The sequence below is a fragment of the Typopeltis vanoorti genome, chromosome 5, assembly GCF_054136105.1.
Source record: "Typopeltis vanoorti isolate ZY-2024b chromosome 5, IOZ_Tvanoo_1.0, whole genome shotgun sequence".
NCBI lineage: Eukaryota > Metazoa > Arthropoda > Arachnida > Uropygi > Thelyphonidae > Typopeltis > Typopeltis vanoorti.
The window spans coordinates 466,220-492,855 of record NC_143553.1 but is presented as its reverse complement, the minus strand read 5'-3'; positions in this window follow the sequence as shown (position 1 = coordinate 492,855).

Below are 26,636 nucleotides of genomic sequence, written 5' to 3'. Positions count from 1 at the left end.
GACGGCCCTCCCTGTCTCTGTTTCTTCAGCCCAGCGAATGTACACAGGGCTGCAAAGATTTGGGGCTGTGCAAACCCTATTATTTTCACAATACACTTGGCTCACCTTTTGTCGCTGTTACAGCTTCTGCCCTCCCCTCCCTCAGTAAAGTTTTCACCAAATGTAGAAAAGCGAACGGAGGTATTTTGACCCGCTTTCCTCTAACCAGTGAACCCTTCTTAGTGAAGAAGAACATGGCAATCACATCCCAAAATATTGGGATTCAGTGCCATCCTCTCTCATTTCTGCAACCCATCTGCTGTAAGACCACACGGGTACTCGGCGGACTCCTTTCCATACACCTGCCACCGTATGGGCAACAGTTGTCACTCGGTGCTCGCTTTTCCAGTGATTCCGAGTACGAAATGAGAGAAACGCTCCCACTGCGACTTTTAACAGCTAAAACTATCCACTCTGGTAGACTGACACCAAAACAAGCGCAAATTAACTGAAAAGGGGGTATTTCCCTACACCAATGTCATGCTCTGCGATAGAGGCGGGTCCTGCGCATCGGAACTCGAACTTTAAGCATTGCTTGGGGTTAGAGAGAATTTCAATAGATAATGTTTGCCCTTAAATCTCCGTAGCACCCTGAATTCCTGGTTGTAAGCATCCACAAATATACTTAAGACAAGTGGAGCACAATCTCAAATCCCTCTCTGTCAGTTTACGTAGGATGATTGACTATGCTATTATTTCTCATTATCACGTTCGGCTTCCACTTCCATCCACGATGTTTATCATGGATGGACATGTCATCCATGATTCATCAGAATGGGCAAAAATTACGTTTCCATCGCACCAGCTCATTCCGGACTAAAAAGGAAACTTCATCTAATTAGACTTCGCAAGAAAGCGGTTAAAACTACGCCTCGTTTCCAGTGTTGTGTATAATTACCGCCGTTCGGTGTTTTTAAGTGGAATTACGGAGGAAACCGCTACCAGTTAAGAAGCCCTGTGTTCTTACGGTTTGCCCATTTGCTGCATGAAAATCGCGATTTTTTCGGAAGATAAATTCATCCCTGACACCTCGTTATGAGATCAACAAACTCTTCTTCAAATGAAAAAAATCTTAAAAAAAATTATTCGCATCATAGATGGATTCGAACCAAGGACACTTTCCATCTAAACTGCAGTTAGAGGGAAGGTATTATTAAAGCATCAGTCAGCTTACATCGCTTTCATTCTTCTAAAGCCTCTAAATGTTTCCTTTGTTTCCCCCAAAGAAAACAGGCAGAAATATCTCAAATCCACTTTGGAAATCTGTAAGAAGCCGGTTGGCTATCACTGGCTAGTAGCTGAGTTCATGGCGACTAGCTGGTGATGATTTGCCAAGACAATCAGTGGTCGTGTACGAAGACGGCAGGTTTATTTTGTGTTTTTCTCTCTGGGAAACCTTTTTTTCCCATCCAGCAAAGCAGACACCACTTCCAAAAACCCACAGAAAAAGCTAATCTCCTGGCTTCACACTTTGCCTTCAATGCACGCATAACCGACAATGGCAAATGTCCCCCAGTCATTCCAACTGCCCCACACACAATTCCCCCCTGTATCTTTTTCCAGAAAGAGATTATAAACCTGTTGTCAAAATTAGACATAAAAAAATCCCCTGGCCCTGATGGCATTCCTCCAATTGTCCTGAAAGTCTGTGCAGCAGAACTGACTCCTATCCTATGCCGACGATACACACTCTCCTACTCCACCGGTATATATCCCAAAGCCTGAAAATTGGCCTATATTCAACCCATTCCCAAAAAGGGTGACAAATCGCTGTCATATAACTACCGCACTATCTCATTCACCTCTATCCTATCTAAAGTGATGGAGAAAACCATTAATTATCAACTCCTACTCTACCTTGAAGGCACCCAGCTATTAAACGACCCCAGTATGGATTCTGTCGATGCCGATCAACAGGTGACCTTCATATATCACCCATCTCTGGACATATGACATGGAAAAATTTGGCGAACCCCAAGTAGTTGCGCTTGATATCTCTAAAGCCTTTGACCGGGTCTGGCACAAAGGCATACTAAGCAAACTCCCATCATTTGGACCGTCTCAGGACTTCTGCAGATGGATTGCCAACTTCCTGTCTGGACGCACACTATGTGTGATGGTAGATGGCTCCCTATCCTCCCACTATCCAACAAATGCCGATTGTCCCACAAGGTTAAGTTCTCTCACCGACCCTCTTCCTTCTGTACATCAATGACCTATTTCAGTTGACCTCCAACCCAATACACAGTTTTGTAGATGACAGCACATTGCATTGCTCCCTTTCATTTGACAATCCCTACTCTACACAACTCACTTCAACCCACAGAGCATCAACCACCACTGCCTTTAATTCTGACCTCCAAACCATCCTCCAATGGGGGCTCAGATAATCTCATCAACTTCAATGCTAGCAAAACCCAGTTCTGTCTTATTTTTCACAAAAAAAGAACCATTTTTCCCCAGCATTGTTTTTGATAACACTCAAATTCCCAGACAAGATGAGATTTCTCTTCTCGGAATTACCCTGACATCAAGCCTATCCTGGCATAAACACATCACAACCATTGCATCCTCAGCTTCCAAACAACTAGGCTTTCTCTTTCGCTCAAGACGCTACTTCACTTGAAAACAACTGTTAACCCTATAGAAATCGCAAATCCGCCCAGCTATCGAATACTGTTCTCACATTTGGAGTGGGGTTCCTAAAAGCTTTCTCAAAATGCTCGACTCAATACAGAGGAAAGCAATTAGACTGATAAATGATCCATCTCTTACTGACCCCCCCCCACTCTCACATAGACGCTTGGTCTCTGCAATCTGTATATTCTACAAATATTTTCATGGAAAATGCTCATCTGAAACAACATCAATAATTCCCCCACTCTCTACGCAACCCATTGGAACACGTACAGCCTCCTCCAAACCCACAGAACAAGTTTCTTTTCCTCCTCCTTCATCCCTGCCACTGCTGTACTGTGGAACAGTCTCCCCCCCCCTGCTGTATTTCCCAAGGAATACAATATACAGGCTTTTAATGTCAACAAGGTTCTCCTTTCCCATCCCACTACCCATATACGGTACTAAAGTACTATAGGTTGACCAGCCAACCTCTCGTATATGGGCCCAACATAAAAAAAAAAATAAATAAATAAATAAAATAAAGCCATGTTGGGTGACTTCTTCTTAGCAGGCAGGTATTCGAAAAAGTGTCCTTTGTTTTCCCCAAAGAAAACAGGCAGAAATATCTCAAATCCACTGTGGAAATCTGCAAGAAGCCGGTTAGCTATCACTGGCTAGTAGCTGAGTTCATGGCGACTAGCTGGTGATGATTCGCTGAGACAATCAGTGGTCGGCAGGTTTTTTTTTTTTTTTTTCTCTCTCTGGGAAACCTTTTTTCCCCATCCAGCAAAGCAGAGACCCCTTCCAAAAGGCACTCACGAAGTGAACGCCCTTATGCACTGGCTTGAAAACCTTATTCGCTTCTTCCGCAATTCCAAATAAAACTCAACCAGATTTTGCAGACCTGGTGAGAGAGTACTGCAGATATTTGCTGTCATTCGGCGCTGGAATCGAAAACATGAAATGATCTTTCTTCTCACTATTTAAAATTGCACGGACACCGCTTATACCTTGCTATGTTAAGTAAATTCTGCTGCATTCCAGAAAGGGTAGGTCGTTGAACAATTTTCGCAGCAGTGTGGAGCTTTATATTTGACAAATTGAGATTACTCGAACTAATTGTTTTGTTTAGCCCTTAATACAAAGACGTCTGTGACACGTCTTTTGTTTATTGCACGAAAATGGATTTTGAATTTTGGTTTCCCATATAAATACAACCGAATTAGACGCTAGACAGTCTTGTGCCTGTTTCCTATCAGCCGAGAAAAGTCGCCAACGGCGTGTATCGGCTATTTCGGTTGCGTTTGCACAAATTCATCATTATTTTTCATATAATAATGAATTTGATCCAGCAAATCACCCTCGCCCAAAAAATTGGCAGAAAAACGACCGCTTTCTGATTTTTAATTGGTACGTTAAGGGGTTAATCAGATTTTTGAACGTCGTCTCGGCCGTTATTTCTTGTAAGCATGCATGTCGAGAATGTTAGAGGCTATCTTTGTTCGCCACTTGTCGGAGGGCTAAAACCTAGCCCCACTGTACTATCAAAGAGATTTTTCACATTAATGGAATCATTTATTTTCCAGGAATGGAACCGTTTATTTTTTTATTTGTTTCTTTATGCTGTGTCAAAGTCCTAAGATTCCGGTTACTAGGAAGAGGCTTCGTAGCAGTTCTTTTTTTATACTCGATATTTTCACTGAGCAGCGGTTTTTATATGTTATGCTATTTCTATAATCAGTCATAGTCCTTACACGATTGCAAGAGTTCCCTACATTTTCTCTCTTGTGGAGTGCTGATTATACGAACCCCAATCTCTTGCAGCGTAATTCCCCCACCATCACCAACTCCATTCCATTCTCAGTGCACATCCTTTATTTGATGACGCTGACTTCACATTGCCACTCATTTTCCGATGACCCTGCTGCAGAGGCAAATATTCAGAGTGTGCTTGGTGTGTGGTGCTCACCCACCGAATTGCAATATCACCGATATTATAGTTTTGCATTTATTCCGTTAGAGACTCCCCTAATTGTTTCCAGACTTCGCGTGATTCCTAAAAGTAAACGCAATATACTAATACTTCATGAAGAGGAAACTTTTCGACACGTAAACGTTGCATCACATTCGCGTTAATAGTCCGGGTGTGTGTTCAAAATACACCTTTGAGCCGTTGAAAAGATGTACAGATGGAGCAGCGGGTCAAATTTTTAGTGTTCTTTACTGTTTTTTTCTTTCTTTTTTTTCCCGAATTTCATCTGTTCTGTGTGCGTGAAGTATGAACTGACGTGGTAGGCAATTTTTAATATATAATATAGACAAGTTTTACTCTATAATTTTCGATAAATTTATAACTTTTTTGCTCATATTTACAATGGGAAACAGCATTGTAGTCGAAGGAGGCAAGCCTCGTCCTCCTTTTCCAAAATTTTCACCTTTGAGTAATTCAAATATACCAACCAAATATAGCATACTCCTTCATTATTGTTTTCTAATATATCTTAAAACAAACACATTGTCTCCCACTCTGAGCAGGTTGGGTTACAGTTAATTGATAAATTAAAGTATTCAAAGTTATCCTACAATTAATTGCCATGCACTCTTAAAACTTTCATACATCGATAAAAATGCAATCATATGGGCTAACTGACGTGAATTTTGTAGCGCTGGTTGCATAAGCCACGACAGCACACCAAACCGAAATGGGTATATGATGCCATCTGTGCTCTATTTGCTGTTTATGAACACAAGCCGTATACATGTAATCGTGCTCCATCGACAAAACAGTATCAAGTACGTGTGTGTGTGTGTGTGTGTTCAAAACAGTAAAGCCGTACATTTACGTCAGCTGTTGAGTTTTTCAAGCTTAGAATTGTTGCAAACTCTAAGTAATCTTCCCAATTTTTTTTTCATGTATTAATACGCCATACAAAGCGATGTATTATTTTTAATTCACCGCCCAAAAGTTATGAAGATTTTCACTTGAAGATGAGTTAACTTGTCACATATGAAAGGTCGCATGATTCTTCCCATGTAAACTTGCATCTTCTGATTTTTTCACCCCCAAAAGACCGAAAGGTTAGAGTACGCACGTAGTTAACGGACATCATACGAATATTAAAAGACAATTTCGGCCTGTGCAAAACAAAGTGGCTGCCTCACAAAGAGCGGTAATAATACTCATAATTTACGACTTAAATCGATAAATATTTGTGACTGTTCTTCCCGACCGCTATAAGTAATTTATTCAACATTCGCCCTTTACTTTCATGTGACAAGTAATCGGACGGAGCATGTAGTTCCTAATGATAAAAGGAAGCGTTATAGAGCTAAGAAAGCTCAGAGAGAGAGAGAGAGCGTGAGTAAGCTGTCACCTAGAAAGCTAGAGCATACTCTCTATTAGCTTGCTCAGCGACTGGTCCAAGGAGCCCTTAGAAACTTTACTTAGAAAAAATTGAGCGATGTGATGCTCCCGAGTCAGTGCAACTGTGTCCTGGTGAAATGGCTGCGAGAAGGGAACTGACGGAGCTTGAGAGAAGCGTTGTGATAGGATGTCGCGTTGCAGGTCTATTTGTTCGGCAAATTGTTGAAAAATTGGGGCGTCCCAGGTCAACAGTCAGTGATACCATACCGAGATGGAAGCGCAGAGAGTCAACTGAAAGCGCTACCCACAGTGAGCGACACTCCACACTCACCAAAAACGTGACCGTATGCTATTACGAAAGATAATACGTATAAACCACCATTCGTTGGTCGACACGTTGAATGCGCAGTTCCGGACATCGACTGGAACACGAATCTGCACAAAAACATTCAGAACCAATGCTCATAAGATGGGGTTTCATGGTAGGCCCGCAATATGCAAGTCCCATATTACCCGAGCCAACATGCAGTGTTGTCTTCAGTGGTGCAAAGAGCGTGTACAGTGCGAAGTGGGAGATTGGAAAGCTGTGTTATGGAACGACGAATCAAGCCACATCCTCTAGCGAGGAGATCGGTAGGTTGGGGTGTGGCGGATGCCCAGTCAACATCTCTTACCAGATTGCGTAACCTAATATGTGAAACTCGGAGGTGGCAGTGTGATAATATGGTCCTGTTTTTACTGATTTGGCCTTAGACATCTGTTTGTGATACCACAAACACTGAATTCCATGAAGTAACTGTACATTCTGGACAATGCAATGTTTTCTACTTTGTGGTTTCTACAGAACTGACCATTGTCTCTTTCAGTAAGACAATGTACCCTGTCATAAGGATGCTCCTGTAACTGCGTGGTTTGTGGACATGAAAGTCACCACACTTGACTAGGCCTCCACAGAGTTGTGATCTCCATCCCATTGAACATCTGTAAGATGAACTGTAGCGTCGAGTGAGGTCAACGGGCATCCACCCCACAACAGTCCAGGACCTCATTACATGCCTACAGCAAGAATAGTCCAAAATTTCCATTGATCGCTGTCGTACGCATGTAGAAGTTATGTCTCGTGGGAGTGCTGCATTGATCGCAGCGAAAGGAGGTCCTATATCCTATTAAGGTGGACGCCATGGCTGCTTGTTCCTCACGCTGTGGTGTCCGTTCATATCTTTCCAAGCAGTGTATAGGCTTTATGTAGTTAGTGTGGAATACTCGCATCTTTATCTCATTAGACAATGACAGATGGAGAAGAATAACTCACCAGTCCATTATATCGTCTACCTTCTATCTGTGTGAGCTCTACGTCTTCTGTTGTAATTGTCCATTATACCGAACACCAAGATGCATTCTCTATATATGATCTGATAACTTCCGTCGAATTAACTTTTCAGTAATTTTTTTGGCTTATTTTTCTGTATACGTGTAACTCCATCTTTTCATAAATCAAAAACCTGCCTCTAACATCTTTTTTACAAATCCAACCTGCTCTTCGAATCGCTATCACGCACGTCCCTGAAGTAACACTAAACATGCACGTTTTTTTTCCCGTACACTTTCGTTCTTTACAAACTAATTGCTTTGTTTATCAAAATGGCATGCAATGTTCTCGGATTGACTCCTCCCTTGGTTGTTTTGATCTTTCTCTCCTTTTTACAGCCTACATCTCATTCCATGCGTATGCTTCACTAGTTTTTGTTCCCGTTTCTTTTTTAATTTTTCGTTTCCGAAATTGTTTAATTTGATAATTTAATTAATCAAATTAATATATCTAATTATTAATTAAAATAAATCAATCTTTTAAAATTTATAATAACCGAATTCATCTTTGTCTGTTGATTTTATTCATGTTTCGTTTTCGGCTATTAAATATAACTATTTCAGTTGACAAAATTGAGCTTCATCCATTATCTTATCGTGTGTTTCGGCTCAGGCAAGTTTGGCTTCGAAGAGCTCGTCATCCGTTACTTCTAAAAATACACAACCAGGTATATTTTTAACTACTTTTTTAATATAAATGAAAAAAAATTAAATGGATCTAATTTATCTTTCGTTTGGAAGAGAGCCGGGTAGCTCCATCATCCGATAAGCTTTACTGTTCTTTGTTATTATTACACCATTCTTAGTTCTTCGCGTCTTCTCTGTTGTTAACTGTGCCGCTAATATCGATTGTATGGCACCTCTGAATTTTCTGAAGCCTATTTGTTCAGTCGCTAGATATTCCTCCATCTGTATTCTGAAATATATCACCATGAATGCCTTGCCTAGATGAGTAGATGTTCACTAATATTTACCCCCAACGTGCTTCCTATCTTGGATATTGTCACAAATATGAACACTGTTTACTCTTTAGGCGCCCCTTTCTTTCTACGCTGTATTGCACAGTTGGCTCTGCAATGAGACTTTCTCCATAGTATTTAATCATTTCCGAAATTTTTGTCATTGTTAGTGCTTTTGTTATTATTCATTTAGAATACCAGTTTCGCTTTCTTTCTCTTACTTGGCGATAATATCTGTCATAATTCTTCAGTCGTCTCTCCAAATCTGGTTGCGCCTCGCACAGCTCAATACAACACCTTGCGTAGCATGTGGAAAAACTTTATCCTCAAGCACCTCATTCGTTCCACGTATAATCAGCTATTTCTAATACCGCATTCTGCTGTATTGCTCTTCCAGTAGTTCAGTCGGTTTCGACGAAGCCGGAAAGTTGGAAAGACTTGGGTTTGAATCCCGTCTATGACGCGAGGAACCTTTAGCAGGTCTTTTCAATTACAGGTGAATTAGCGGATCTTATACAGAAGTGGAGGATTCCCCTCTAGGAAACTCGGCTTTTTCATTCCTTAAAAGACTTGCCCCTAGAACAAACCTATCTACAGACATGGAACGCAGCAGAGGAAGGGCAAGCTGGATGCATTAAAATTGTCTACCTCCCCCCTGATTAGGGGACTTAACCCTTCTAAGGACGAACTTCAGTTGAATGGATTTGTTTAGAAACCTTGTGGCAAATTTTCAGCATTCGTTTTCTTTTGCACAACTTCAATGCCTCCTGAGCTATCTTATAGAAATATTACATCGCCGCTTGCTGAATGAGAGAGGCATGACCAATTCTCATGCTGACATCACATGGTCGCTCTTTGTAACTGATGAAGTATGGTCACTGAAATTTATATAAATCAAGTGGATATTAAATTCAGCATTATTTCAAAGCTGAATGCAGAAACGATGAAAGTTTCGTACGAAAATTGACCAGAGAGCTTACTGAAATACACTTGCCGGCATTTAAGAGTTTCCCTAGCGTAGACCTTTTAGGAGACATGATCACCAGCCCAAGCGTACTTATATTCGCCTTCTATTAGTCCATTTTGATAAGGTTTCACTAGCCTGATAGCTGTTTCAAACTGATTGGTTCTCCTCAGAGACCAGGCAGAAACTTTAAAGAGAGCAGAAACTATGAAAGTTTCGTACGAAACTTTCATAGTTTCTGTATTCGGCTTTGAAATAACGCTGAATTTAATATCCACTTGATTTATATTTTTTCATCGCCGAAATGAAGCCTTTTGACTTTTTATTTTAATAAATACCGGTATTTTACGCAACGACCGAGAGTTTGCTTTCGAAAAATAGATCTCTCCCACACTTCGAGTTCCTCAGTACTGAAAGAGAGATTTTGCTCCCTTTAAGGTTTCTGAGGAGAACCAATAAGTTCGAAACAGATGTCAGGCCAGTGAAACCTTATCAAAATGGACCAACAGAAGGAGAATATACGGACGCTTGGGCTAGCGATCATGTCTCCTAGAAGGTCCGCGCTAGGGCAACTCGTAAATGCCCGCGAGTGTATTCCAGTAAACTCTCTGGTCAAGTTTCGTACGAAACTTTCATCGTTTCTGCATTCGGCTATGAAATAATGATGGATAATATCCACTTGATTTATTTATTTATTTCATTCTGTGATGTTCCTGTCAAATTCAATGCTCGGCATCTTTGGCCTCGGTATCATATTCACTGCTTTCCTAACTTCTAGCATTTCATTGAAAGATGAGACAGCCGGTCTCATCTGGGACGTGGCAGGTTTTTTTTTATCTCACAGAAGAGTGATAAAACCTGCTCACACAATTGATACTCTGGCCACAGACTGCTATTTGCTTCGACATAATTACAAACATTTCGACCCAACTCTACTTTCTGGCTCATTTCCTGTTTCCAGTCGACATTGGATGCCAACAGTGCGCAGTTATTCGCTGTTCTTACTGGTTGTGGGGTTCCCACATAAACGAACTGTGCTCTGATTGTTAGGGCACTTCATAATCGTGGCTGGTTCTTCATGGGGCAGAACTTGGGAGAAGGGTGAAGTGTACTTTGCTCCACTTGTCTTATAAGGTTAGCCCTTGAACACACAAACGCACACACACATAAAAAGGGCTACTTCGTCAACTTGAGTTATTACAACAAGCATTTTGCTTCTTTGTCGAAAAGTTTGTGCTACCGTTTTTGTTAACATTTATAAGAAATTTAACAATCATAAAAAATCTGAAAGTGGTATTTCAGTGCTAATTACACCATAATTGCATACACACATTATTTTTAGACAAAAGTAAGTGAAAATGTTGACATATTTAATGCGAGGAGTATTAGGTAATTTCGGTACCCAGAAGCGGACTTGGCTGACATGTTTTTTATTTTTATTAGCAGTTTTATTGTTGCTGTTTTGCTGAAATTCCGGACGAAAATTCCCAATCACCACAATTAAAATAATAATGTCAGTGAAGGAGCTTCTTTTAAATTGCATACTACTCCTGTCTTCTCAGTACTTAGTTCTTTTTTCATCTTTTTTAAATATAAGGTATGACTTCTTTTTTTTTTTTGTACAGTTAGAAAAACAGTCGAGGATGTTACCTGTCAATGTAACTGCATTATTTTAGTTTCAACCTTCTGATTTTTTAATACCCCCCTGTCTATTTTCGTCTCACTGTGTCAAAATTTTTCAAGTACCTTAATGTACCACAAGAAAATATCGCAATGTTGATCGGCTGAATGACGCTACCTGCAGAGATATCTACTGGGGAATGGTAAATGCAGTCCCTTTCAACTCAAACGTGCTCACATCTTAAGGATCACATCAGTGACATCCGAAATGACTACATTCTAAATCTGAGTGAAATCGGCTGAAAGATTTTCTCTTATTTTTTCTTTCAGTTCTAAATATTATTTTATATTGTTTTCCCAATATTATGCACTTTCCTGTGTTGAAATGTTTCCTGTGTTTCCCGCTCGTTCATTCTGTTCTTCCTTTTTTATTTGATTTCATTTTTTTTCTGATTTTACATCAACATCTCTCTCTCACACACACCGTCCGATTCGCTTCCGGTCTGCTGAGACTTTTTAATCCCAGTTCAGGAAGCCCGAGTGAAAGTGAACACAGGAAGCCCACGTCATTAGATTCTGGAAGGTCTTTGTAAAAGCTCTCTTTGAAGAAACAGTAAATATCCTTGTTTAAACTGGTAACAGGACCAGTAAAGTAGAATGGGATGGCTCCAGCGATGCTGCAACGTCTTCTTGTGTACCAATGAGGGATGCGTTATCTAAACGGGAGAGGCAATAAAATTGACTTTACAGCTGCTGTCAGAAGAGCGGAAGCCACGCATTGTATAATGCTGTTCTTGCTAAGAAGGAAATTACAAATAAAATAAACGTAGTGCAACGCACTTACTGACACCAAAATGTTTTGGTGTCAGTAAGTGACACCAAAATCTCATGTTTTGCACGAAGCAAAACATGAGATTTAGTATTGCATACTGCGAAACCCAAGAAATCGACATTCAGTAGCGTGGATTTATTATTTTCGCATTGCTGTTTACAGAAATAAAAAAAATTTGAAGCCAATATTTCTTTAAATATTTATTTAAAAAAATTAAACGTGACATCGGAAGGCTTGAAGCCTTTTGGTCAGAAAGGTGGAAAAGCCGGGGAAAAAAGTGTACGATTAAAACATGACTTCTGTTAAGCTTAAGTTCCTGTTTTGATATATCTGCACTGTAGAGACATTTTTGGAGAAAGAATTTGCCTAATATTTGAATTCATCGCATTAAGTAATTAAGTAAAACACAAAATGAATGATGAAGATCAGTGTAACTTAGTGTGCGAACACACACACATATATATACATAAATGAATGAAAGCTTTGCCGGTAATAGATAAACATCACAGTTTGGCATACATTGCTGTTTTTAATTCAGTTATAAGGAATAAAGTGTAAACAAAGAAATCATATTTCAACTTACTCAAGCTGTGTAATGACATCGGCATCAATAACTTCATACTCTGAGAGGTTTGGTATGTGCAGTGAGAAAAACGTGTTTCGTTTTCTTTTTGTTGGCTATGTTTGTCGTATTGGCTTTTGGGTATGATGCGACAATTTGGGATCCAATATGATTTCTAAAGATTTTCAGATTTTTCTTTCAGTCCGTAAAACCTCGGCTCAAACTCCCTAAAATATCCAAACGTTTGCCGACACAGGTGGTGTGGCTGCAAGGCCACGCGAGTGTCAGCAAAACTACAGACATACCGAGAAATCTATTGAAGAACATTAAATTGCACATTAGAGATATCGAATACCAAAGAAGTGAGACTTCAGTTCTATCATCACATGTACTCTCCTCTGGTGATACATACAGTCTCATTCGACAGAGAGAGAGATCGTTTTATGGAATAAATCCTAATTGTTACGCCTGACCAAACCACCAAACCGAAATAAAAATCTGCAAATCATTAGAAATGTCATTGGATCCTGGACACGTAAATATAAATCCTTTCGTTTATTTGTCGGAATGCTTCCCACCAATAGTAAGTCAAACATGTCAGCGTGATCACGCACAACGTGTACATCAAGTGAATGCACATCTAGACATAATTTAAAATCATTAGTATCCAACCTATTTTTGTCGTCTTGCTCATTTTGTGTTTGTCTATTGGATTTTTCTTTTCTTACACCAGAAGAAGTCTCATCTAAGGTAAACGAAACATTGAGGAGACTCTTGGCACGTACACTACAGGAATGAGAAGAGCTGCGCAACTATTTTTTCATCTTTGCAAGCCATCTTTTACAGTTTCAGTCTAAGTTCGCAAGAGGTCGTCCCTTTCACAGTGACGTCAGATATCATTGAGAAAATTTCTTTCTCGAGGGTACAGATTAAAACTATACCAACAGTCGAGACGCTCTGTTGATTTCTTCTCTATTAACAATCATTTTAATGCACGTGCTGTCTACTATTTATAAGAATACAAGCATGATAACTTCGTGATTTTTGTGCCTCGTTTCCTTGATGACGGATTATTTTTAGTATCGCGATCCAAACATTTGCTATGAAACCACTTCGATTGGTTTCAGATTCATTCCACTATAAATTCTCGCCCCTTATTTTACGCCTTGTTTCTTCAAAAAAGTGTGTTCCAAGACTGTAAAAGAAGAACCAGGCAAATCACATACATCGAAATTTCCATCTTTGTATTCAAGCTTGAAATAGTTGCAAGTAAATTCATTTCGAGAGGGTCAAACGCATAAAGTACTGTGCAATTGTCAGTGACAACATCTGCTCTTGCTGAGGCTGCTGACTGAAACTTATTTTTTTCCAATCCTCCTTCTGCCTCTTTGGTACTCGAATGGTTCCACTGTATCGTATACCAGCGAAAGAAAGCTGCTTTCCTGGGATCTTAGTAATCCTACATATCTTACACTGATGATTTAATAAATCCTTTCCATTTCAAAAACGCAACCATCAATCCCCCCACCCTTGATTTTTTCTCGCAAGAAAAAATAACAGAACAGAAGACTCTTATCAGTGGCATTTTCCGATTGTTCTGAAGGTTTGTATTTCCAGACATCCTTCGTACATTTTCATTTGCTTTTCACTGTTACCTTCCTGATTTTTGGAAATGAGACCACATTTAAGCCATTTCTAAGAAGGATGACACAACTTCTTATCTCATTTCATTTTCCTTTTACCCTCTTTAACCTTGTAGTGTCGAGGGTTTATTAATCATCGGACCTAAACCGTTCACAGGATAAGGTGGTCAGCCCTATGCACCGGTGTATCCTATGTCCTGTAGTGTTGAGTTTTCAAGGCCGGTTTGCCTGCTTTGCGGGATGAAAAACCCCAGAATAGACTAGGGAAAAAACCCTACTATCCAAGCCAAAGACCGGCTAACTTGGCTATGGCTGAGGAAGATCCTTCAGCTCCTCACGTCACTGATGTGAATCGAACCTAGGACACTTCTTGCTCATGCATATGGTTGTGAAGCGCACAGCCACTAGACTAACCGCGGGGATGATGACGCAACTTTACTATTAAATTATCGTCCATTTTCTCTCACTTCAGTTCTCCCTCAAGTTACGGTGAACGCTATTAACGTTAACTCAGCTTGTCTAACTGGAAATATCTCAACAAATAATTATCATTAGCAAGGATTCCGCCACTGTCGATTAAGAGGAGGACAGGGAATTTTCATGCATAACCCCTCCTTTGAACAAATGCAAGGGGATATTCAGGATTGTCAAGTGACTGCTCTTGATATCAACAAGGCAGGTCGGTTCGGTACAAAAGTCTATTAAGTAAGCCATTATCATATAGATTATCTTCTGATTTCTGTAACTAGATTATCAATTTTCTGTCTGGTGGAACTTTATCTTCAAACTTTGCGACTAATGTTGGTATCCCACAAGGCTCTCCTCTTTCACTACTCTTCTTCTATATGTCAATGGCCTTCTCCTAATCCAGTACAGTTTTTGTGACAACAGTGCGCTGCACCCTCTCCTTCTCGTTTGAAAATCCTTGCACTACCAAATCGCCAAAACGAACAACAGATCAGCTTCAACAATCCTAAACGATTTTGATCTCTAAACCATTCTTCAATGCAATGCTAATGATACTCAATCTTGTTTTATAAAAAATACAACCAAATCCGAAGACGCATTTTCCCGTCTTCGGAGTATTCTAATCTATTAGAATTATTCTGAACATAAATATATTACAAATATCGTCTCCTCTACATCCAGTTCTCAAATCACAATTTTGAGAATACAAATCATTTCGCACTTTTACACAGACGATCGGGTGTATGTGCATACACCCGACTAGCAATCATATTTCCACGATTGCTGCTCCTCAGAATTATCATTGGTAATCTCACCTCAAGCTGATTATAACCCATTTTCACAGTTCATCTCCAAACGTATATAACAATTTTTTTTTCGTACATTCTTTCTGTTCCCCTTTGGAACAGTCTTAAAGAATATAATCTGCAAGTCATCAAATCCAATGTAATGAGTTTCGTCTTCCTCCTAAACTTGCTGATAAAATGTAATATATTTTGAATCTCTGATGTACGGGATTAGCATGAAAAGTCAGCCATGTTTCCCTTAATTGCAATTTGCGAAAGATTAGTAAGGCACCCGACATTCTTTAAATAACGAACACACACAAATCCCCAATCTCCTAGACGCAGCTCAGTGATGAAGAATACTTGCCCACAAGCAAAGCCGAATTCTCAAAGCACATCGTGTCAGTAGTAAACAGTTTTCTCACCAACGGCTGCTTACTCGTAAATATCACCTTTCAGAAAAGCGTTGTCAGAAACGGTTTAAAGAAAATGCTTTTGTCCCTGTGAAGAATTTCCGATATTTGGCTTCGGTACTTATTTTTAACTTCTAAGACGCCAGAACCTGCCCACACTTGCAAGGAAACCGGATAACGTGGCTATAGGTATGTTGACCTTGAACACGACTTAAACATCCATTTCTGAATTTCTTGCTTATTTTGAGTTCAGATTAGAATTTAGTTTTATTTAAATTTTAGACATAAGTAGGAAACCACTTAAAATACAACGATTGTTAATTTAAGACTGCGCAAGGCAAACAGATTTGCAAGATGGGCACAGAAATTGCATAACAGAAACAATTACATGCGGGCGTATCCGCTCAGTGTAAATTCCGAGGGGGTGGAGGGATAATAGATGGAGGTTCGGTCATCCGGATGCTAGATGGGATCATTTAAAATAATTTCAGATTTCATGAAGGAAAATCTTTAAGCGAAGAAGCTTCAAACCAGTCGAGAGATTTCGCAGATAAATTAGAAGTGGGGGGCTGCTTCGGGTAAGAATATAGAGGGATTCAAATGGCGATGGATACAAAAGGTAGAAAAAGTTAAATCTTAATACTATTTCAGACGTCTGACTCATGTGAGATTCAACACATTTCGTCCAAAATCCAACAGTATTTGACAAAGTTTGGAGGACGAACCAAGTGAGGAAGATGAGTGTGTGAGCAGATTCAATTGAAGAGGATTCAAATCATTAGGATAATGGACTCCAGTCATAATGCTACTGCAGCCGTAACATTATTGCGGATAATGTCACTCGGGTATGCTTGCCTACAACGTAGGTGAAGCGCCTGCGTAGCTCAGTTTGGTTGGAAAGACCCGGGTTCAAATCCCGTCTATGACGCAAGGAACCTTTCAGGGCTTTATAGTGAAAGGTGATTAGCCGGTCTCATACGGTGGTGATGGTTTTCTCCTTTAAAACAGGCTCTCTGAACAGACATATCTGAATATGTCTGTAAATATACAGACATATTCTATGTCTGTATATGTCAGACATAGAATATGTCTGTATATGTCAGACATAGAATATGTCTGTATATTTACAGACGTAGAATACTGTTGAAAGAGGAAGGCAACGGGAACCCACCTTGTTGTATAATAATTCCCTAGTAATGCAGCATTGCTATCCTAACTAACCATCGGGTTGAGGGAATCAGGATCTGATAAGTGCTGTTATGAAGATGGAGTAAAAAAAAATGATGCGTTCATACTATAATGTGCGTACACAGCAGTTAAATTTGGAGTTATCTAAAATATTAGAGGACAAATTGTTCGCCAATGCATCTGTAAAATCAAGAGTAAACAGCATTTCATTTCTACCTAAATTTGATAATGAAGAGTCTACGGAGCGAAAGCAAGCTTTCAGTTGCAAGTAATCGTGGATTCTTCAACGTAAAAAATTTGTTTATTACGAGTAGAAAGCGGAGAGCCTGTGTCACCCAAAGTGTAAATTATAATATAGTGTGAAAGCATATATAAATAATTGTATATATAGACAAAATCGATGTACATATGTAAACATAGACTATCCCTGATTGGGTACCAGTGGAGATTGAACTGCCCACTCAGTCTCCAAAAGTTAGACAGGGCTAAAACGGCCTTTATTAGCTGATCTTTTTTTTGACGAGTAGAAAGCGAGTTTCCATAGCAATGAGCACAGTCACGGTACCAAAAGACCCATTGTGCTATAGCAAGTCATAATACGCGTATATGTAACGCTTCTAAATAAATAGAATAAAAAAAATGAAGTGCAAGCTTCACTAGGTTGCTTGAGTGAAGCAAGAAAATTATAACCTCAATGCATGTTTTGAGGGACTTCCATACACTAATGCATCATATTTAAACAGTACGTTTTAGCGATCAAATTGATCAGTGGAGACGTTAAAGTCCATGAAAGTTTCTGAAAGTTGCCTCACTTGTGAGGTTCTCGATAAAGTAGTACACGAGGGAAACTTATAAGGCTCTTAAAGAGACCAGCTGAGACAGAAGGAAGAAGAAAATTGCATTCACAAGGAAGAAATTAGTGACTCATTAGGAGAGAAGTTTGCATTGTCTGATAGCCACGAAGGGCTGTACAATTAAGAGATGAGAGAGTAGTAGTAAAAATAAAATAATAAATAACTAGTAATAGCGTTATAGGTCAAGTGAGAGTTAAGAAACAGACGCAACGTTAATCGTTTGAATTTTATTAAATTTATGCGCGTGTTTATTTTTTTGGGCGGGGATAACCGCGAAAAGAATGGGTAACAATATGAATGTCAATTAGTGTCAGCGTTCTAAAGCAACACGTGCTGCATACACCAACTACACCGCAGTATGAACAACTGGGATTTAATAAGAACCTCAAAGTAATTAAGAATATCATATCGGTTAGCTAAAGCCACTTCTAATTTCACCATTACGGAAGAGACGAAATTAGGGGAAGCGACGATAAGGAAGCAGCAAAGCTTGAACTTTAAGGAAGAGGATTTTGAAGTCGTTTATAAATCTGGAAGGAGCTAGATACTTAGGAGGAAACTCCACATAGTATATAAGGAATGTTTAGAACCGACTGAGACGTCTGGCCCGATGACCAATCACCCTGTTCATAAGTATCCATTTTACTCAGATACCGAAAGAAAGACATAATTTTTAGGTATGGCGGTAACTTGCAACAAAAACTGTATTAGCTGAAACCACATTTTGATGGTATGAAAAAATCACACGATGGCTAAGAAACAAAGAAAGATCGTGATCGTTATTTGGAAAACTGGCTAGTCGGTGAAGGAAGCTTCTGGAACAAATACCATTTCGACACAGTTGACGGCGGACATCATTAACGTAAGAAACATTAATCGCAAGAGATGGGATAACGAAAATGTCATATTCGATGGGACTAAAAAGACCAAAAACAGATGCGATCATTATAGATGAATCAAGTACTGGAGTTTAGCAAAAGGACCCAACCGGGTCCTTTTGCTAAACTCCAGTACTTGATTTTGCTAAACTCCAGTACTTGATTTTGCTAAACTCTAGTACTTTTGCTAAACTCCAGTACGGAACAATTCAGCCTAAAGCTGAAGCGTGCGAAGGATGCAGAGGAATTTTTCAGTCAACAGAGGAGTTCACTGTGATCCTATTACTAGGACTCTACCCGTCCTATAGGGTGGATGAGTTGAAGAACTCATCCATGAGGGCATTATCTACTGGTTGCTTGTTGGCCGATTTGCCTGTTTTCACAGGATGATGAACCAGTTGATCGTGCCTAGACAGAATTCGAATTCGGATCTTTCCGACTCCATAGATCGTATAATCGTGGCAACTACACAATGGAAGGGCCAAAAATAAATAAATAAATAAAAATGAAAAGCTTGAATTCATGTAAGGCCGAAAATAGCAAAGCTATAGAGGAAATCCCAAAGACATGCAGAAGTGTTTCAAAAAAAAAAAAACCGGGTGTGAGAGGGGGGGAAGTAGGTATTTAATGATAAATGTCTGTACAGAATACGGATACGGATTAGCTATTTATGTTTCACCATAACCGAAATTCACTTTCCACCTAAAGACGAACACAAACGTCCATGCGCAAGATATGGGATTCGAACCGGTGACCTGCGCTGGAGAGAGAGAGAGAGAGAGAGGTAACAATATCCACTAGGCTATCCAGGCCATCTACGATAATGCACCATCTCATCGTTCGAACATTGTGAGACAGTTTTGAGCAAAAACCAAGTTTGTGTGTTGGATCACTCGCCGTATTCACCTGATTTAGCAGCCTGTGACTTCTTTCTCTTCCCCCGACTTCATTTGCCGATGAAAGGAAAGAGATACGACACCATCGAAAACGTTCAAGCGGCAGTGACTAGTTCAAAAACCGATTTAAAAAAACTCATTTAGCGAACTAATTGACCTGCCAAACGCTGTTTCGAAGCTGAGGGTGAGTATATTGATTGAAATAAATGACTTGATAATGATAATTGGCCTGTGTTTTATTTTCTATCAAAAATTCGGTTTCTTTTTGGACACAGGGTTATGATGGACATGAGATGATTCAGATAATCGAAATCCCCAAATGCAGAAGAGAACTGGCAAATTTTTTCCTTTCCATCTTTGAATTTTAGAAAAGGTCTTAGTAAGTTATCTCTGATATCTTCGGCTTGGTTCAGTAGACTTTAACAATAATCCGCAGTCCTTAAATTCGTACCCATAAGTATAGGATAACTCGGTTGATCTTATGAATAAATTTATATTCTTTGTGTTCTCGTGATCACATAGCCTGGTTGCTGGATGGAAAAACCCGACTTTCTGGTAGGGGAAAACCCTCCAGAAGATACCTTCTTCGTATAAGAACGACTATCTCACTTTCATTTCAGTTGAAAGTGAGGTAGTCGAAAGCAGACTAACTTTTTCCCAACTGGAAAACATCGCATTACGAGTGTCGAAATGGGAAGAGGACGGAGATCGGGAAACTAAATTTTAAAAATATTTTTTATGGATTTTATTCATAAATTTCCCTGAAACTTCTCTGACGTTTTTTTTTTTTTTTATATCAGCCCATATATTAAAATAGGGCAGTATGTGCCGGTGAATACAGAGAAGAAAGAGAATTTCTTGAAGAGATGGCGGTTGAATGCGTTGGGGAAGAGATAAGCCGAAGACTGTTCCAAAGGGGAGATCTGTGGATGAAGGAAGGAAACGAGAAGTTGGTGCGGGAGCTGTCAGGTATGTGGATGCTGACCAGCAGCTGTTCTTGTTCGTACTTGGTGCAGGGGAGGGCGAGGGAAGAATGCTGATGTAGCGGCGGTGGATATTCCCTTACATTCTTATTGTGGGGAAAAACGCCATCTTAAATTGTTTATTTAAGATGGTGTTTTTCCCCGCAGAGGCATTTTTCCTTTGGGTTTCCAGTTTTCTTGTCGTAATAGTTCAAGATTGCGCTGTGAAATTTTTATGCTCTCGAACAGTTTACACGAATTTATTGTCCGCTAAATGCAACGTTAACCATAAATCCATCACATCTTCTCTGATCGGAGAAAATCGTAGATGACTTTCGTTACGCAGTAAAACATGACGTGGCTGTTGCACCTCAGAACCAGGTTTTGCATTCTAGCCCTCTTTCTTCTCATAGGTAGTGCGGTGACAGCTTCGTGGATATTTTCGCTATGCTACTAAGCGGCCCGCTTGTATCCATCCCCTTGTACTCACGACTGAAGGAGATTCGGGGATTATCCTACGTTGTGTTCGATATACTCATCAGGAGGCTCTCCGATCAGATAGCGAAAAATCCAACCATCATTTACTCTTCCAGCTCGCGCCTGGAGGGAGTAAGAGTAGAGCGTGTATGTAAAGAGAACTGTCGAGACCACACAATAGGCTGAAGACCGAGCGGTCTCTCGATGCGAGAAGCGCCTTAGGTTTTCCATGCCTCACTGCATGCCCGTATTCTTTATCACCTTAATAAAAATCAATGCAAATCAACACATTTCAGTAACATTACAGATCTAGGGGGGGGGGGGGTAATAACCACCTCCTCTGAAAAGCAAGACCAAAATTAACAAAAGAGAAACCCCAACAAACTCTAACCCATAAAAAAATAACAGTAATACAACAAATTCTTTACCAAAGATTGGTGACCTTAAAATGAAAATAAACGAAGCGAACTACCTCTTTGACATCTCTAAACAAAGCATACTGTTTTTCATCTCGGGGGTAGCTCAGCCACCACAGCGCAATCTAATTTTCAGGACTACATTCTGAAGGATTCCTTCCTCCGCAATAAAGGAATCCGCGAATCTCTTTAAATCTGATATCCTGCTGCAGAAAAAAAAAGCAAACTTTAAAAAATATTCGTGCTCAAATTTTCCTTTTTTCATTCACTTGCATTAATTTGTTGCCTCTGTTGCTTCGAAATTCTGATTAAACACCTTTCGCTGAGCTTTTCTCTTATATGCTGTGAAGCTTGATCATCTGCAGTCCAAATTCTCAAACAGTGAGGTCGTGTTAGTTGCGGGATGAGGACTTCAAAGTTTTCTAGTTTCAGCGATCCATCAGAAAGAAAGGTGATGCGGTCAGCAACAGTCTTCCACACATTGTCCGTCTGCCCAACAGAATACCTGCATTAAAAACATTACTCCACTAAATATAGATCACCGTCTCTCCTACGTAATCCTCCAGGTGAGTTATGTTTAGTGCAGTAATGCTCCCTTCCATGATAAGGCCTTAGACTCTTTGGAAGTGTTTAGTAATAATAGAATAGTGATGCCATCACTTAGTGTCAAGTGATTCAAATTTCACTTAAAAACAACTGGTAATTGTCTTCTTAAGCGTGGAAATCTTAGAGGTACTCAGCGATATAAAATAGATGGTAGTATTAAGAATAACTGGCAAGAAAGTCGATTTCAACAAGCACATCGCATGTGTCGTCGACAAAAGCTTACAAGTAGTAATCTTATGCTGAAATTGGAAGCTGAAGACAATACATACAGGAGCCATTTTGTCCCTGATAACAGGAAAGAGGTACTGAAGTCTAAGAAAAATCAACAAAAAAATCAATTGCATAATCCTAATCGTGCGGCCTCCTCTCTTCGAGAAGGTTGAAACTGATAACTAGGGAGATAATTATGAAGCAAGGTGGTTTCCTGTTGCCTTCCTTGCCGTAAGTATTTATGACTGTAGCCGTGTGTGTGTGTTCACGGGACCGGTTTGCCTGTTTTAAAGGATGAAACACTCGAGATATCAGGAGAAAAAAACCCACCTCCGTATGAGAACAGTTAACTCACCTTTAGTCGAAAGAGACCAGATTAAGGTTCCTCATGTCATGGGCAGGAATCGAACTCAGGTCTTTCTGACTGAAGGATTTCGTCTATACCGACTGAGCTACGGAGACAATTGCAAGATACAGAACAATATCTTTCGAGAAAGTTTGCTTCATGGTCGGTTTAAAACCGATCTGCTCGAATGCAACTCATCGTCTCTCCTACTTAATCCTCCAATTACACTAGTACCATCACCGCGCAATGCCATCCACCGCCCACCAGCATAATATGTATTTTTTTGTCCTTAAAATGTGTATGTTCTCTAGGCCGATTTGCATGTATGTTGGATGAAAAACCAGAGAGAGAGAAAAACCTGCTAGCTCCATAGTTATTTATTTATTCTTATGGCAAAAGGAATACAAAACATCTATAGCTGAATGTATAATCTGAAAAGCCAGTCCAGGGCCTCACAGTCACCTTGTGGATGTCCTGAAGGTCCCCACCATGAAAGTGGCGTCTTAGGCAATCGTTCACAATATGAGTAATCGTCTTGGCCACGGGAGAACAATCGCAATAAGGGTGATCTAACAGCCTCCATTTATGTAGTAGGTAGCCACATCTGCCCTGGTTAGTTCTGATCCTGTTGATAGATGACCAAAACTTCGTAGCAAGGGTAAAACCAGGGATCTTCTACCAGGAAGCCGTTTGTTGGAAGATTATTGGATAAGTATTCTCTCCACATGTCAGGTGTTGATGATAGGGCAGCTGAAGAGAGTTCGTCCATGGACCAGAAAGGCTTTCTAGATTTTAGGTGAAGACTAGGTGGATTTATGAGAGTCTGGTGCAGGGGCAGGGGTGGGTTGCCCTTCACTTTATTAAATTCTTTAATCGACGCTTGTCTCCTCAGTATATTTGGTGGAGCAATGTTAGATAGGACAGGCAGTCAGGAGAGAGGGGTGTTTCTCACTATCCTACTAATTGTGCGCATGGTAGAATTTAGCTGGGTGTCTATAACGTTAGTGTGTGCACTTCTTTCCCAGACAGGGGCACAATATTCTGCTGCAGACAATACGAGAGCTAGTGCAGATGACCTTAGGACTTCTGCACTACAACACCCTAGGTTGTTCCAGCAAGCCTGGAATTGATATTGTTTCTCGTTTTAATTTTGTTGGACAGGTTAGTGATGTGCCTTTTATAGATTAGGCTTCTGTCCAGGCTCACCCCACGGTATTTTGGGTGAGGCTCGTGCTCTACCATTTTTCCACAGAAAGAAAGGTTGAGTTGTCGATTCGCCTCTGCATTGTTCAGGTGAAATACTGTGAACACAGTTTTTGTTGGATTTGGCTTCAAGTACCACTGCTTGAAGTACTCTTCCAGGATGTTCAGGTCTGTGTTCAAGGTTGGCAAAGGTGGTCGATTGATGTAGGGTTGCTGGTCATCGGCATACATATATTTGCTTGATATGGTATGTGGTAAGTCATACACGTAGATGTTAGAGTAAAGGAGCTAACACTGAGCTCTGTTGGAGACCGTTGTGAAGGAATTTGGGCCTAATCTTTTTCCCAAAAATATGGACCCAGATCTTTCTGTTGGAGGGAATGGATTCAAAAAGATGAAACGTTTTTTGCACCTTATAATATTTTCTAACTTTCGGAAGAGGCCCGTGATCCAGACTGTCATAAGCTGATGTTAGGTCAATAAAAGTGGCTCTGGATTTAAGTTTCTTCTGAAAGCCTGCTTCAATCTTTCAGGGCCAGGACCTGGTCACAGCAACTTCTTCCTGGCCTGAAGTCAGCTTGTTCAGTCGGGAGTGTTGTTTCGACGAGTGCTCTTTCGACCACTCGTCGAATTCACCTTTTAAGGAGAATTCTTTCAAAGAGCTTAAAGGTGGGTTAAAGTAAGGAGATAGGCCATAGATTTTTGATATCATTTGGATCTTTCCATGGTTTGGGCATGGCAATTATTTTGGCTTCCCGCCACAGATGTGATAGTTTTCCAGTCATTATAATTTTTGAGAAAAGGGCGGCCAGCCATAATTGAGTTCGTTGACCGAGATGTTTAAGAAACTCGGGGAGGACACCATCCACTCCTGCAGCTTTACCCTTCTTGGTGAGTTTTAAGGCTTCCGTACCTATTCCCGAGATACTGGGTGTACAAGTTCAGGAAGCTCGGGACCGGTCTTCAGGATTTGTCTGATGGAAGATTCACATTAATTTTTCTGATAGGGCTAGGAGGTATCTTGAAGGTTTTCAGTAAATGATTAGCCATTTGATCAGGAGTTATCTCTATCTCTGTTGTTTTGTGTGATGTTGGTTCTGTCCCACCTCATTTTCTCAGAAGTGACCAGCTTTTCCAGCTAGATGTGGTGAAATCAAGTTCTTGGATGGTTGAGATCCATCTTTCCTTTCTGTTTTTATCCAGCGTTGCTATGAGTTCCTTAGCAACAGTTTGGTCTTCAGTCTCTTCATATTTGGCTAAAAGTTCCTCAGTTCCCTACTCCAGCATGGGACGTATTGTTTTCTGTAGCCTCTAGGAATAGAGGCTTTGGCTGTAGTTTTGATTAGTTTAACAAATCTGGAACAGCAGTTAGGGGTGGGTGGAATTGCTGTAAGGGTTCGCTCGATTTGTTTCTGAAATGCATCCAGTTCGACCTATGAAGATTCCATCTAATGACTGGTGTTCCTCTGATGACTGGAATCGATGTGCCTGTCTCTATTAGAGCAGGGCAATGCTGACTATTAGGGAATCTGTTGAGAATGGTTCTGGTTGTTGGCAGAGGATGGTCTTCAGAGGCTTTAGAAACTGTGCACAGAGATCTGGGGTGTGGCTGAGTGGAGAGTACCCTCCTGCTTGGCATCGTAAAGCAAATACATGTTGTATGTATCCATCAAGTTAACAAGATATTGCCGTCCCGGTTGTTAGAGGAATAACCCCACATAGTGTGATGAGAGTTGAAGTCACCAACATAGATGGCAGGGTGAGGTGGTGGCCGGTCCATCTGATCAGGCCAAGATTCCGATGGAGGTTTGTAGACATTGAAGATGGCGGTATTATGAACTTTTATACTCCATAGGTATTATCACAATACTACCATCTTCAATGTCTAAAAACCTCCATCGCATTGCGTTAGTCCTTGAGGCCAGGCCGGATGTATGTTGCCAGGCCATGCTTGAGATAGCAGCTATAAGACACGAAAATTAGGCCTGGGATCTTTAGTCTATTGAGCGCTGTGTCACGCACATGGGTTTCCCGGAGAGCCAGGATGTGAATTTCATTGTCTTTGTCTATTTTGACGATGACTTTGGCTTTGGATTTAGATAGTCCTATGTTTAAGGAACATATCATGAGAGAGTGTTGTTTAGGGGACTGTAACTTAATTTTCGAAGCTTGCCCTCCACCCAAACAAGCAACGCGATGCTTGTTATTCCTGGCGACGATCGAGCCGGCATGGAGCTTTTTAAGTTTTGTAATTATCATAGTTGATGCAAGTGATCCAGGAGGTTTGGTACCTTTGGACGCCTTGTTTGAGACATTAACTTCATGTTACTTATGTTTCTGGGCTTCTTTTGTCTGAAGCACCAGCAATGTACCACAGGGTAACACTACTGGCGGGGGTGAAAGGGGGTTTAGCCGTACACATAGCTCCATATGATGTCGGCTAACTCACCTTCAAATGGAAAAGTCCATATAAAGATTCCTCTCGTCACTACAGGAATCGAACCCAGCACTTTTCCAATCAAGGGGCGCAATGTCCCATTGTTCTTCCAATTGCGCTAGGAAGCCGCTGTATCATAGAATGTGACTTTCCCTCTCATGTGCTCATTTTGCAATTTTAAAGAGGTTCTTCATAGCCATTGCCTCTATTTTTAAGTCATCTTATCCCGAATCGCGACCATCAACTCATCTGCAAGTGCTGTAATGTTTGCTTCAGTTGTCTGTTCTTAAATGCTGGTCCACAACAACTTTGCAGACATCACCGTTTGACTTGCTCCCTTACAGATGTGGCTTTCAATGTCATGGTTCCTATTCTATCTTGAAAGTAATTATTTTGTGTAAGGTTGAATGAGTTCGTTCTTGGATATTCATAATCATTGAATCCAGGGAGATCAGTAGTATAGACTATTTTGCGGAATTTTAACTTTCCTAATGCGTCTATGATACTCGAGTGGAGTGTAAATTCAC